Genomic DNA, 12,138 nt, shown 5'->3' on the forward strand with positions numbered 1-12,138 from the left:
TGTATAACGAGTTTTCCCAACATTGTGTGTCAAAGATAGTACCCCTCCCCCATTGAGTGTTGATTTTTAAGTGTAATTTTGTACTCTGCAACTTTAATGAAGTGATTTTTGAGTTCTAACAGGTTTTAGTGGAGTCACAGTTTTTAGTACTTAATGGAATCAAATTGCTGAGTGTGAGCAGCCCTATCCCATTCTGGATCTTCGAGGAAAAGCTTTCGACTTTGTTGAGTATGGTGCTAGCTGCAGTTTTGTCATTTATGGCCTTGATTATGTTGAAATATGTTTCCCCTACACCTAATTTGTTGGCAGTTTTTATCATAAAAGTATTTCAGGTTTGCTAAATGCATTTTTTGCAGCTATTGGCTATATGAATTTTGTTCATGTGTGTTAATAGGATGAATTACATTTACTGATTTGCATATGTTGAATCATCCTTGCATCTGGGGACAAATCTCAGTTAATCAAGGTCAAGTCTTTTCACTATGCTGCTGAATATAATGTAGTAGTATTTTCTTGAGTAATTTTCATCTGAGATAGTGGTTCCCCTCTCCTCCTTGTAGTGTCGGTTTAGCTTTGGTGTCAGGATAGTGATGATCTTATAAAGTGAGCTTATATGTATCCTTTCTTCAATTTTTAGAAAATTTTGAGAATTACTATTATTTAAATGTTTTGTAGAATTCAGCCATGAAGCCATCTGGCCCTGGGCTTTCCTTTGCTGGGGAATTTATTATTGACTCAGGATCCTTACTCATTCTTGATCTGTTAATATTTACGATTTCTTCAGGATTTGGTCTTGGTGGGTCATGTTCCTAGGAATTTATTCATTTTTTTCTAGGTTATCAGTGTTATTGATTCATAATTGCTCATAATTTTCTCATTTGATGCTTTGTACATCTGTGTTAACAGTTTTAATGTCTCCTCTCTGAGTTTGTTTATTTGAATCTTCTTTTTTTCTTAGACAAGCTAAGGGTTTGTCAATTTTGTTTAGCTTTTTAAAAAACAACTTAGTTTTATTGGTGTTTTCTAAATTTTATAGTCTGTTTCTTTATATCTTTTGATTTTTGTCATTTTCTTCTACTAAACCTGGCAAATTTCTAATTGCTTTAGTTATAATCTTAGGTTATTAGATTGAGGGTTTTGTTTTTTTTTTAAAGATTTTTATTTGAAAGGTAGAATTAGAGAGAGAGACAGACACAGAGAAAGAGAGTTCTTTTATCCACTGGAGAGAGAGAATGAGTTTCCATTTGTTGGTTCACTCTCTAAATGGCTGCAGTGGCTAGGGCTGGGCCATGCTGAAGCCAGGAGCCTGGAACCCTCTTTGGGTCTCACGTACGGATTCAGGGGCTCAAGGACAGGCTGTCTCCTGATTTCCCAGGTGCCTTAGCAGGGAGCTGGATCAGAGGTAGAGTAGGCAGGATTTGAACTGGTGCTTGGATAGGACACTGGCATTGTAGGCAGCAGCTTAACCCTCTGCGTCACAATGCTGGCCCAAGATCTTATTACTTGTAGATATGTAATGCCATAAACTTTCTTCTCTAAACTGCTTTTGCTACATCCTTTAAGTTTTATGTGTTAGGTTCCAATTTTTATGTTTCTCAATGTATTTTTAAAATTTTTCTTTTAAATTCTTCTGTGGCCCAATAGTTGTTTAGGAGCACACTGTTTAATTTCCACATACTTGTGAATTGTTCATTATTTCCCCTGTTACTGATTTATATTTTCATGCCACTATGGTTTGAGAAGATATCTGATATGATTTCAGTCTTAAATCTAAGGCTGATTTCGTGCCTTAACCTGTGATTTGTCTTGGAGAATGCTCTGTGTGTACTTCCCACTTAGCTCTTCTGAACATACCTCCTCTTGCCCCTTCCCCTGGGTCTCGAGTGTTTGGATGAGCACTGCTTGTATCTCACCATGTTGTGACACACACGTGTGGCATTTCTCGCGGTCTCTGGTGGTGAGGTGTCCTGTATCTTTGACAACCAGTTTTTCCAGATGCAGCTTACATTCCAGTTTTACTTCATGAGGGTTCAGTTGTGTCCCTTTTTCAGGGAAGAACTCTCATTAATTTTGTCTATGTTAAGTGGCTTTAGTTTGCATTTCCCTAATTTCTAATGATGTTGAGCACATTTCATATGATTGCTGAACACTGGGAAATTTTCTGTGTAAAGTAGATTTTCAAGCCTCTTGCCTACTTTTCTGTTGGAGTCTCTTTCTTAATAAAAGCAGTGGGGGCAGGTGTTTAAGCACTTAACATGCTGGTTAGGATGCCCATGTCCCATATTGTAGAGCCTTTTTTTTTTTTTTTTTAAGATTTATTTATTAGAAAGGCAGGGTGACGGTGGGAGGGAAAAATGGGGGAGAGAGAGAGAGACAGACAGACAGACAGACATAGCTTTCATTTACAGGTAGACTTCCCAGATGGCTGCAATAGCCAGGAGCCACGAGCTTCTTCCAGGTCTCCCACATGGGTGCAGGAGCCCAAGGACTTGGACCATCATCCGCCATCTTCCCAGGTGCAGTAGCAGAAAGCTAGGTCAGAACTGGCACTTTGATATGGGATGCTGTGGTTGCAAGTGGTGGCTTATCTGCTGCAGCACAGTGCCAGCCTGAGTGCCAGGCTTGATACCCAGCTCTGTCTCGTGACTGCGGGTTCCTGCACTCATGTGGGAGACCTGGATTGGGTTTATGACTCCTTGCTTCTGCTTAGACCAGTCCTGGCTGTTGTGGGCATTTAGGGAGTAAACCATGGGAGTGCTCTCTTTATGTCTCATTGTCTTTCAAATAAATATTTTTTAAGAAGTGGTGATATTTGAGGCAGTTGTTTTTTCTCTGTCACTTCTCTGTACCCTTTAATGGTGTCATTTGATGAATAGGATTTTCATTTAAGGTAGTCCAGTTTTTGCTTATTTTCTTGTAAAACACTGTTTTATGTAACTTTTTTTTTTTTTTTGACAGGCAGAGTGGACAGTGAGAGAGAGAGATAGAGAGAAAGGTCTTCCTTTGCCGTTGGTTCACCCTCCAATGGCCGCTGCAGTAGGCGCGCTGCGGCCAGCGCACCGCGCTGATCCGATGGCAGGAGCCAGGTGCTTCTCCTGGTCTCCCATGCGGGTGCAGGGCCCAAGCACTTGGGCCATCCTCCACTGAACTCCCTGGCCACAGCAGAGAGCTGGCCTGGAAGAGGGGCAACCGGGACAGGATCGGTGCCCCGACCGGGACTAGAACCCCGTGTGCCGGCGCCGCAAGGTGGAGGATTAGCCTAGTGAGCCACGGCGCCGGCCTGTTTTATGTAACTTTTAAAAGAAGTAATTTCCTAGGCCAGTGCCGCGGCACACTAGGCTAATCTTCCGCCTGCGGCGCTGGCACCCCGGGTTCTAGTCCCAGTTGCTCCTCTTCCAGTCCAGCTCTCTGCAGTGGCCTGGGAGGGCCCTGCACCCACATGGGAGACCAGGAGGAAGAACCTGGCTCCTGGCCTCGGATTGGCGCAGCACACTGCTGTGGCCATTTAGGGGGTGAACCAATGGAAGGAAGACCTTTCTCTCTGTCTCTCTCTCACTGTCTAACTCTGTCAAAAAAAAGAAGAAGTAATTTCCTTTCTTATAACATTTCTGAATGTTTTACTATTTACTTTCATATTTATTTATTTATTTTTTTGACAGGCAGAGTTAGACAGTGAGAGAGAGAGAGAGAAAGGTCTTCCTTTGCCGTTGGTTCACCCTCCAATGGCCACTGCGGCTGGCGCACTGCGGCCGGCGCACCGCGCTGATCCGATGGCAGGAGCCAGGTGCTTCTCCTGGTCTCCCATGGGGTGCAGGGCCCAAGCATTTGGGCCATCCTCCACTGTACTCCCGGGCCATAGCAGAGAGCTGGACTGGAAGAGGGGCAACCGGGACAGAATCCAGTGCCCCGACCGGGACTAGAACCTGATGTGCCGGCACCGCAAGGTGGAGGAATAGCCTAATGAGCCGCGCTGCCGGCCTACTTTCATATTTTAAAGAAAAAGTTGGATTTTTTTTCTTGGTTCTTTCTAGTTTATTTGTTGATAGTGTCCTTAGTGCTGTCAACATCTCACAAAGTACCACTCCAGGGCAACAAGAAGTCTTGCCAAGATACCAAGTCCATTTCACTTTGGGCCCTCAGATTTCACATGAGTCACCATCATGGAAACAGTAGCTTCTGTGCCTTATGTTCTAGAAGGTGCCTCAGTGAAGGCATGTAAGCTCGTTATTTACCACTTGCAGTCTTTTAAAGAGTTAATCTGTCTTTCCAGTATCTGTAAATAGTAGTGAAAGGAGAATCCCAGTGAATCTGCAATTGATAGTGAGAAGGCCAAGGTGTTTTTGTTTGTTTTTCTTAGTAAAGGGAATGGTTACTCTAAGGAATTCAACCAGGAAAGGAAACCAGTACCTTTAATGAAAAGGTCTCAAGCTCTCTGAACCATCACTGGAACTGAAATAACTTTGCTGGAATGTTTCTGCATAAAATACTTAGCACCTTGGCCCCGTAGTTAGAAGGATGGGATCCTTAAAGTCATGTACAGTCCTCATCAGGAATGCACACAAGCTCCAGTGTTGTGCTACAGCGAGTTGGGCTGCTGCCTACGATGCTGACATCCTTTAGGAGCCTCATTTCGAGTTCTAGCTGCTCCTCTTCTGATCCAGATCCCTGCTGGTGCACCTGGGAAAGCAGTGGAGGATGGCCCAAGTCCCTGGGTCCCTGCCATCCATGTTGGGGAGACCCGGATGGAGTTCTAAGCTCTCAGCTTTGGTCTGGGCCAGCCCTGTCCATTGTGACTGGGCAGTGAACTGGTGGATCAACGTTCTCTGTTGCCTCTTTGTCCCACCTCCTCTGTAACTCTGCTTTTCCAGTAAGTCATAAATCTTAAGCAAAAGAGATGGAAATAAACCCCTGTTTACTTCTTCCAGGCTGCAGCTTGCAGAATGTAGCCACAGGAGCAGCAGTCAGGTCTCTGGATGGCCGCGAGCAGAAGTCTGGTCTGACAGGAGGCGGCCCCGCTGGCGGCGGCGGGAGGGAATGGTTCTGAGCAGGTGGGTTCTGCGGAGGCTCCAGCTTGCCTGCAGCAGTCCTGAGCCACTGACACCAGGGCTCTTTGCCGACACACAGAGCACCTTTGTGCTGCCTGCCTTAGTGGCTTTCTGTCTTTCCAAACACGAGGTGTCGTTCCTGGAGGATTTGTACAGGAGTCAGTGCTTAGTCGTGGAAGAGGTGGGTGGCCTTCCAGCCCTTGCCTTGTGGAGGAGATTGTGGATCAGTGGCAGAGATCTCCCCTGAGTGACAGCTGTTAAGCAGCAAAGGAGCCATGAGAGCAAACTGCTGGGCCAAAACATCACTGCTGGTCTCCTGACAGCACGCAAACAAACAGCACTGTACTAGAGCGGTCATTAGCCTGGATGTTTGGTGACCACACGCAGGACTAGGTACCAGGGATCCAGAAGCTGTAAAACATGCAAGGCTTGAATGCTGCTGGGTGACTGGTGACAAACAGTGCCACGGGGGCAGAGTGGCTCACTCTGGAGTCTGCCGGACCCATGAGGCCGAGCAGAATGTGGACATCCTCGTGACTGAGTGAGGCCCAGCGCCCAGAATTCCCCATGCACTTGGTGAAGTAGAGGTTCGCATGCATTTGCGCCGGAGCACGGGGTCTTCAGCTACAGTTGTTGATACTGCAGTTGGAGTCACCTACTGTGAGGGGCAGGTTGCTGTTGGTGGTGGCCTGTGTGAGGTGACGTGAATTGCTTGCCAGAGCAGAGGGATGCGAGCTGCAGTTTAGACCTTCTTCCTCTTCGTGCTGCTCACTTGCAGCTGGTAGGCTACATGGCAGTAGTTGGTGGCACTGAGAAACCTATGGGCTTTTTTGATAGGAAGGGAGAGGAATTCAGTCCCATTGTGGCTACTCTGTGTTTCTGCTGTTTTTGTCTAGCTGTGCTAGTCTTTCAGTCTCTGTTTCCTATTTGTCGAATGCTCTCCTTCTGTGGGGGTCGCCCTTGTGTCCAGGGAGCAGGTGGACGCAGCACTTCATTTTGTTGGGAGAAGCCTGGTAGGTCTGGCATCACAGAACTGGCCGCTGTGGAAGAGGCTGACCTGGACTTGCCATCCTGGTGGCCAGATCCAGTGGGCTCTGCAGTGCCCCTGTGCTGCCGCTCTTGTTGGGACTGCAGGTCTGAAGCATAGGCTCTGCTGCTTGCCAGTGCTTTTAGTCACTGCTGACCCTGGACAGAGTGTCCTTCCCAGCTGCCCTGAGACCAGCTGGGTCTTCTGAACGTGCCAGGGTGCTGCCAGGAAGAGGAGGCCCATCCTGTCTCGGCCGGCGTTTTCATTGGAAAGATTTCTTTCTTTTCCCTGTCCTGCTATGCAGGGCGGTCACTGTCATTGGTACGTGTTTAAAAGGCAGAGGTTTCCAAGAGTTCTGTCCTTGTTTCTCTATGTCTGCTTATTCACCTCAGTGCCAGGTCCTCACTCTGTTGACAGTAGCTTGCCTCAATATTTGTTTTTACGGATTCCAAAGGGAAAATAACCGTGAAGTACTCAGGAGTGGACAGTGCTGTAGCGAAGGCCTCGCGTTTTCAGGAGCCCCTGAGCTGACTTTGGCACAGAGGCTGCCAGCTTGGTAGGATCAGGTCCTTGCTGGGCATTTCTGCCACGCAGGCCTCCTAGCTCTGAGATGGTGGATGCTCACTTCCCAATGCCTGTGGCTGCTCCAGGTCCGGGGACTGGCGGGGGCACCGTCTTGCGAGCAGGGCCTCTGGCCAACGGGGACAGTTAGGAAGTACTCCTCTGGGCCCTGGCAGGGTCTCTTGGAAGTCCAGCCCTCAGGTGTCCCATCCAGTGGCCGGCCCCTCCTCCTTGGCTCAGCCTGGGTTGAGACTCAGCTGATCTGCTGGTTCCTTCACACAAAGGAGTCGGAGTGGCAAATTCAGAGGAGGGGATCCAGAGTCGTTCTGGTCCATTAAGTAACTGATGAACCAACTAACAGATTAGGCAGAATGTGCTGCTGGGGGGTGCTCCTGGGACTGTGACCAGATGTGGGGGACTGGAAAGTCTGCTTGGGGTTCAACGGCCCTGGGCCCCCAGCCAGTCTGGAGGGACGTGGGCTTGGCCAGAGTAGGCAACAAGGGTAGTGTAGGGCAGAGATGTCGATTCAAGAGTGGCAGGTATGCCAGCAAGGGTCAGGTCCTCGAGCGCGGTGCTGGGCAGGGACCTGTTGCCTGGAGAGGACCACAGCTGGGAGTCGAGCCTCCTTCCGTGCCAGTCCTGCCTGCCTACCTTCCTTCCTTCCTTCCTCTTATCCTTGTTCCTTTTCTTTCTTCTTTCGAACCAGCAAACATGTGGGATGCCGTGTTGCAGGTGGCAGCTTAACCTGCTGTACCACCGTGCCGGGCCCTCCCAGCAGGCCTTTCTAAGCCATCTCAGAGAGGGACAGAATGCCAGGGGGGCTTCGCCAGGAAGCTGCTGAGCTGAACCCGGTGCTGGAATGTGAATTCTGCAGATGGAGGAGGGCAGGACAGCTTCCAGGCAGAGACAGCGGTGTGTGCAAAGGCCTGGCAGTGAAGGACTGCAGCCTGTGTGGGGGACTCCACCCCAGAAGGGCTGGAGAGACGGGGTACACTGGGGCATTTAGAAAGCCAAGTGCCTGTGGCTCACCTGTAGCTAAGCTGTCAGAGTTCCCTGCCGGCTGGGGTTATATCCCCACACTCCCACAGGAGGAAACAGGTTGGAAAGGTGGGTGGTGTGAGGCCTCACAGAGGAGACCCCAGCTGTGGGAGCCCACCCTCCAGCTCTGAGGGTGTTGTGGGGAACTGGCTGGCAGTGTGAGCCTGTCTCAGGTTTTCGGGTACTTTACAGTGTGGGGAGACGTTGGAGCTGGCGAGGATGGGGCTGGCAGCTGAGTTCCGAGGAAGACCCAGCCTGGCTTGCCCTCGCCAGACAGGCTAGGTTCTGTCCCTGACAGCGCTGTCACAAAGGAGCCACTTGACCCAAACTGTCCTCTGAATGGAGTTGCAGAACGTGTACGGCCCCCCGCCTGCCCGCTGTCTCCTCCCTCAGCACAGAACGCTCTGTCACTCCTGCGAAAGGCACGTGGCCAGAACCCCTTCTGCTGCCAGAGCTCCCACCCTGCCCTCTCAGGGCGCCTCCCTCCCAGGTTCCCCGAGACCCGCAGGGCCGAGCTGTGCCTCCCGGCCCACTGTGAACCTGCGTGGTGGCTGGGATTCTCTTGTTCTACATGCGGTGGACCCCTCGGGCTGGGCTCATCGCTGGCACATCCCAGGGGTTAAGGAGGTGAGGACTACCTTAGAGGCCTGTCACACCCCCTTCTTCAGGGTGGGTTTTCCTACAGAAGACCCTGCAGAGGCCAGGGTGGGGGCGCCTAGGGGAGGAGGATGGTGAGAGTGCGTGCAGTTTCAGAGTATGGGGAGGTCGGCGGGGATACGTGTCCTGGTCCAGGGTGGCCACTGCCCCTCGGGGAGCACAGATCTGGCCCTGGAGCATACCTGGGACACCGCACCTCCCACAGCCGCCTCTGCTGTCACTGCAAGGTGGGTCCCAGCAGCACATCCACAGAGCTGCCCCTCCCCAGTACACAGCCAGCCTCCCCTAGGTGCTGCTCCTTCTCTTGGCCTCCCTGTGTTTCACAGAAAGTGAGTGGTCTGTGTCATGTGCATGGCTGTCCTCACAGGTGGCTCTCCATGCTCAGTGGTATGGTACTGTAGGTCACCTGCTCCCTGCACAGTGCAGAAAGATGTCCCCTCTGTGCCCCTGCCGCACATCCTGCACCTGTTTGAAGAACCCATCTGTCCCCCACCTCACCAGCTCACAGCCTTTACACACTCACCAACTAACTACACCTCACCAACTCACAGCCTTTACACACTCACCAACTAACTACATTTTTACACATCTGCCAGTCACTACAGCTTTTGTTTTCTTTTTTTTTTTTTTTTTTTGACAGGCAGTGAGAGAGAGAGAGACAGAGAGAAAGGTCTTCCTTTGCCATTGGTTCACCCTCAAATGGCCGCCGTGGCCGGCACACCACACTGATCTGAAGGCAGGAGCCAGGTGCTTCTCCTGGTCTCCCATGGGGTGCAGGGCCCAAGCACTTGGGCCATCCTCCACTGCACTCCCGGGCTACAGCAGAGAGCTGGCCTGGAAGAGGGGCAACCGGGACAGAATCCGGCACCCCGACCGGACTAGAACCTGGTGTGCCGGCGCTGCTAGGCGGAGGATTAGCCTGTTGAGCCACGGCACCGGCCTTTTGTTTTCATTTTTAAAGGGACCTGAGCTTACTGGGAGGGGAGCGCAGTATCAGGAAATTATTCCAGTTGCCCTCACACAGGTACAAAAGAGAAGTTGGGTCATAGATTCCTGCCAGTACTTTGGCATCTAGTTTTGCGTTGGGTGTTTATTCTGCTCCTCCTAACCCTTACCCCTAAACCTGACTGGTTGCTTCATCTGGATGCAGGATGTATGCTGGAGTAAATTTTCTTTGTAGCACAGCCCTGGTTGTGCACCTGGCCACAACAGTCCTCACTGATGACAAAGAGGGAAAGTCCTCAAACACCAGGCTAGACCACTGGCATCAGCAATCTAAAGTCACTTGGTGATGTCATCCATGGTTGTCCCTTGGATCTTAGCCACTAGAACAGCCATTTTGTGGCTCCTTTTTAGGTGACTCAGCTATGTTCCCAAGTACCTGCAAAGTTGTAAGGTCAACAGAGAAGTACACTGTGGGGTTCCCATTACTGCTGCTCAGGCTTAGAACACAGCACCCCAAAAGTATGACTGTAACCAGAATATGCCACTACTTTGGTAAATTTTGAACTGGGAGTTCTGAGAAACTGAAGACACAGAAGTAGCTCTGAAGAATTGAGCTTTTGTTTTTCTTTGAGACACAGAGACAGGGCTCTCATCTGCTGGCTCACTGTACAAATGCCTGCAAGGGCCAGCGCTGGGTAAAGCAAAAGCTGGGACCAAGAACGCAGTCCAGAGCTCCCAGGTGCTTGGCAGGAGCCCAGCTACTTGAGCCATCACGGCTGCCTCCCAGGGTGTGCATCAGCAGGAAGCTGGAGCAGGAGCCAAAAGGCAGGCACTCTGCTAAATGCCTCCTGCAGGCTTTGCCTTTGAAAAGACGTTCACATCAGTAAAGTTACCTGTATCTGGAAGAGGCCTGTCCCCACAAACGCATTTACCCAAGAGACGTTAGGACTCGAGACAGCAGGTTGTTTGCTGGTTCTCTGTCCTGAGCGCTCAAGTTCAGTTGGATTTACACAGTTTAAGGTAAGACAAAAAAAGGATCCTATATGTTGCCACAGATGTTATGTTCTCTTTGTAATGTGTGCTGTAAAATAAAGGCAGGATAACATTCATAAATGTAAAATGGATGAGTGGAGATGTTACATACCAACTCTGTCATCAGTTTTTGCAACTTGTTATATACCATTGCTAAGATTTTACATGTACATGTTTGCACATTGTATCCAGAAGTCAGTCCTGCTGTGGTTCATTTCTAGCAAGGACTATTTAGCAGTGTTAATGAACGCTTAGTGGTATTAAAAACTTATTTGAGGAAAGTGAAAGCCTGGTGACAGACGTGCAGCTGAAAGACCATGTATTAAGGAGCTGACAGAAGCTCCCATCCACGGGTCCACTGCCCACATGAGATGAACTCAATCCAGGTGTCCCACATGGGTGGCAAGAACTGCCTCCTAGGGTCCATCAGCAGGAAACTGGAGTTAGGAGCTGGAGCTGGGAACTGAACACAGGCACTGGGGAATGGGATGCTGGCATCCTGCTAGAGTCAATGCCAATTATTTCCCACAAAGTTTTTTTTAAGATTTATATATAGAGAGAGGAGACAGAGAGATCTTCCATCTGTTGCTTTACTTCCCAAATGGCCTCAACAGTTGGGACTGGGCAGGCTGAAGCCAGGGGACCCCTTGGGGCTTCCCGCATGGGTGCAGGGGCCCAAGAACTTGGGCCATCGTCTGCTGCTTTCCCAGGCACTTTAGCAGGGAGCTGGATTGGAAGTGGAGCAGCCAGGACTCAAACTGGTGCCCACTTGGGATGCCAGCATCATATGCAGTAGGCTTACCCTGCCATACTTTAACACTGGCCGTATTCCCCAGTTTTAAAAAGATGATTTTTTTATTTGTTTGAAAGGGTGAGAAGAAGGGAGTGAGGAAGCATTTCCCTCCAGTGGTTCACTCCCCAGATGCCCACAACACCCAGGGCTGTGTCAGCCTGAAACCTAGAGCTGGGAGCTCCAATATGGGCCCTCCACATGGATGGCAGGGACCCGGGGAGCTGAGCCATCGCCTGCTGCCTCGCAGGAAGGCGATTTGGGAGCAGAGGTGGGACACAGGAGCTCCAAGCAGCTTCTTAACCACTGAACCGAACACCCACCTCCACCTGCCTTCTCCCCACGAATTTTTGAAGTACTCTTGGACAGTACACAGTGTATATTTATTGTAACTTAGAAAAAAACTTAGTATTGTTTATTCAGGCATCCAAAAAATATTTGAGACCCTAACATGTAAAACGTACAATGTTACTATTTTTTAATTGAAGTAGGTAAGAGCAACTTATGTTACTTAAACAAATGGAAATTTACATATATAAGAGGAAGGATTGTGAGAAAACTGAAAAGGAGAATGTACTTGTTTCTCATAAACCTTAGTTTTCCCATGTGGTATAAAGTTGCAGCGAATTCACGGGTAACCAGGACTTTGCGGCGTTGCTTTATTTTCCCAACTCTAAGGTCAAAACCTAAGTTGCTAAGGTAGTAAAGCTGAAATCAGCTTGGCTGGAGGTGGCTACTGCATCGGCCTAAAACAACATTTCCTCCTTCGTCTGAGCCCTGGGAGAAACTGCTGCCGGACGGTAACCTGCTCTCTGGAGTACCGGCCGCCATCCACCGGGTCCCAGCTTCCCTGCTTGCAGTTCGGTCACTGCCCAGCATGGCCCTGGCCCAGCCGCTCATGGAGGCCCCAACCGCTACCTGCATCCCAAACCTGCCCGCTCTCCCTCGCACCTTGCGAGGTCCCGGGACGCCCTGGCGCCTGCCCCGCACGCAAGCTCTGGCTGCCTCGCTTGCTCCATGACCTGCCCGGGCGTCCGGCGTCA

At 50.0% G+C, this 12,138-nt stretch overlaps 1 pseudogene; it reads right to left on the reverse strand.

Annotated features, from left to right (window-relative positions):
- Nucleotides 1–5,145: 5,145 nt before the first annotated feature.
- LOC133774341 (DDB1- and CUL4-associated factor 4-like) lies at nucleotides 5,146–5,644 on the reverse strand (annotated as a pseudogene).
- Between the last annotated feature and the right edge of the window lie 6,494 nt (nucleotides 5,645–12,138).

Source organism: Lepus europaeus, chromosome 15, assembly GCF_033115175.1.
Source record: "Lepus europaeus isolate LE1 chromosome 15, mLepTim1.pri, whole genome shotgun sequence".
In the NCBI taxonomy this organism is placed as follows: Eukaryota; Metazoa; Chordata; class Mammalia; order Lagomorpha; family Leporidae; genus Lepus; species Lepus europaeus.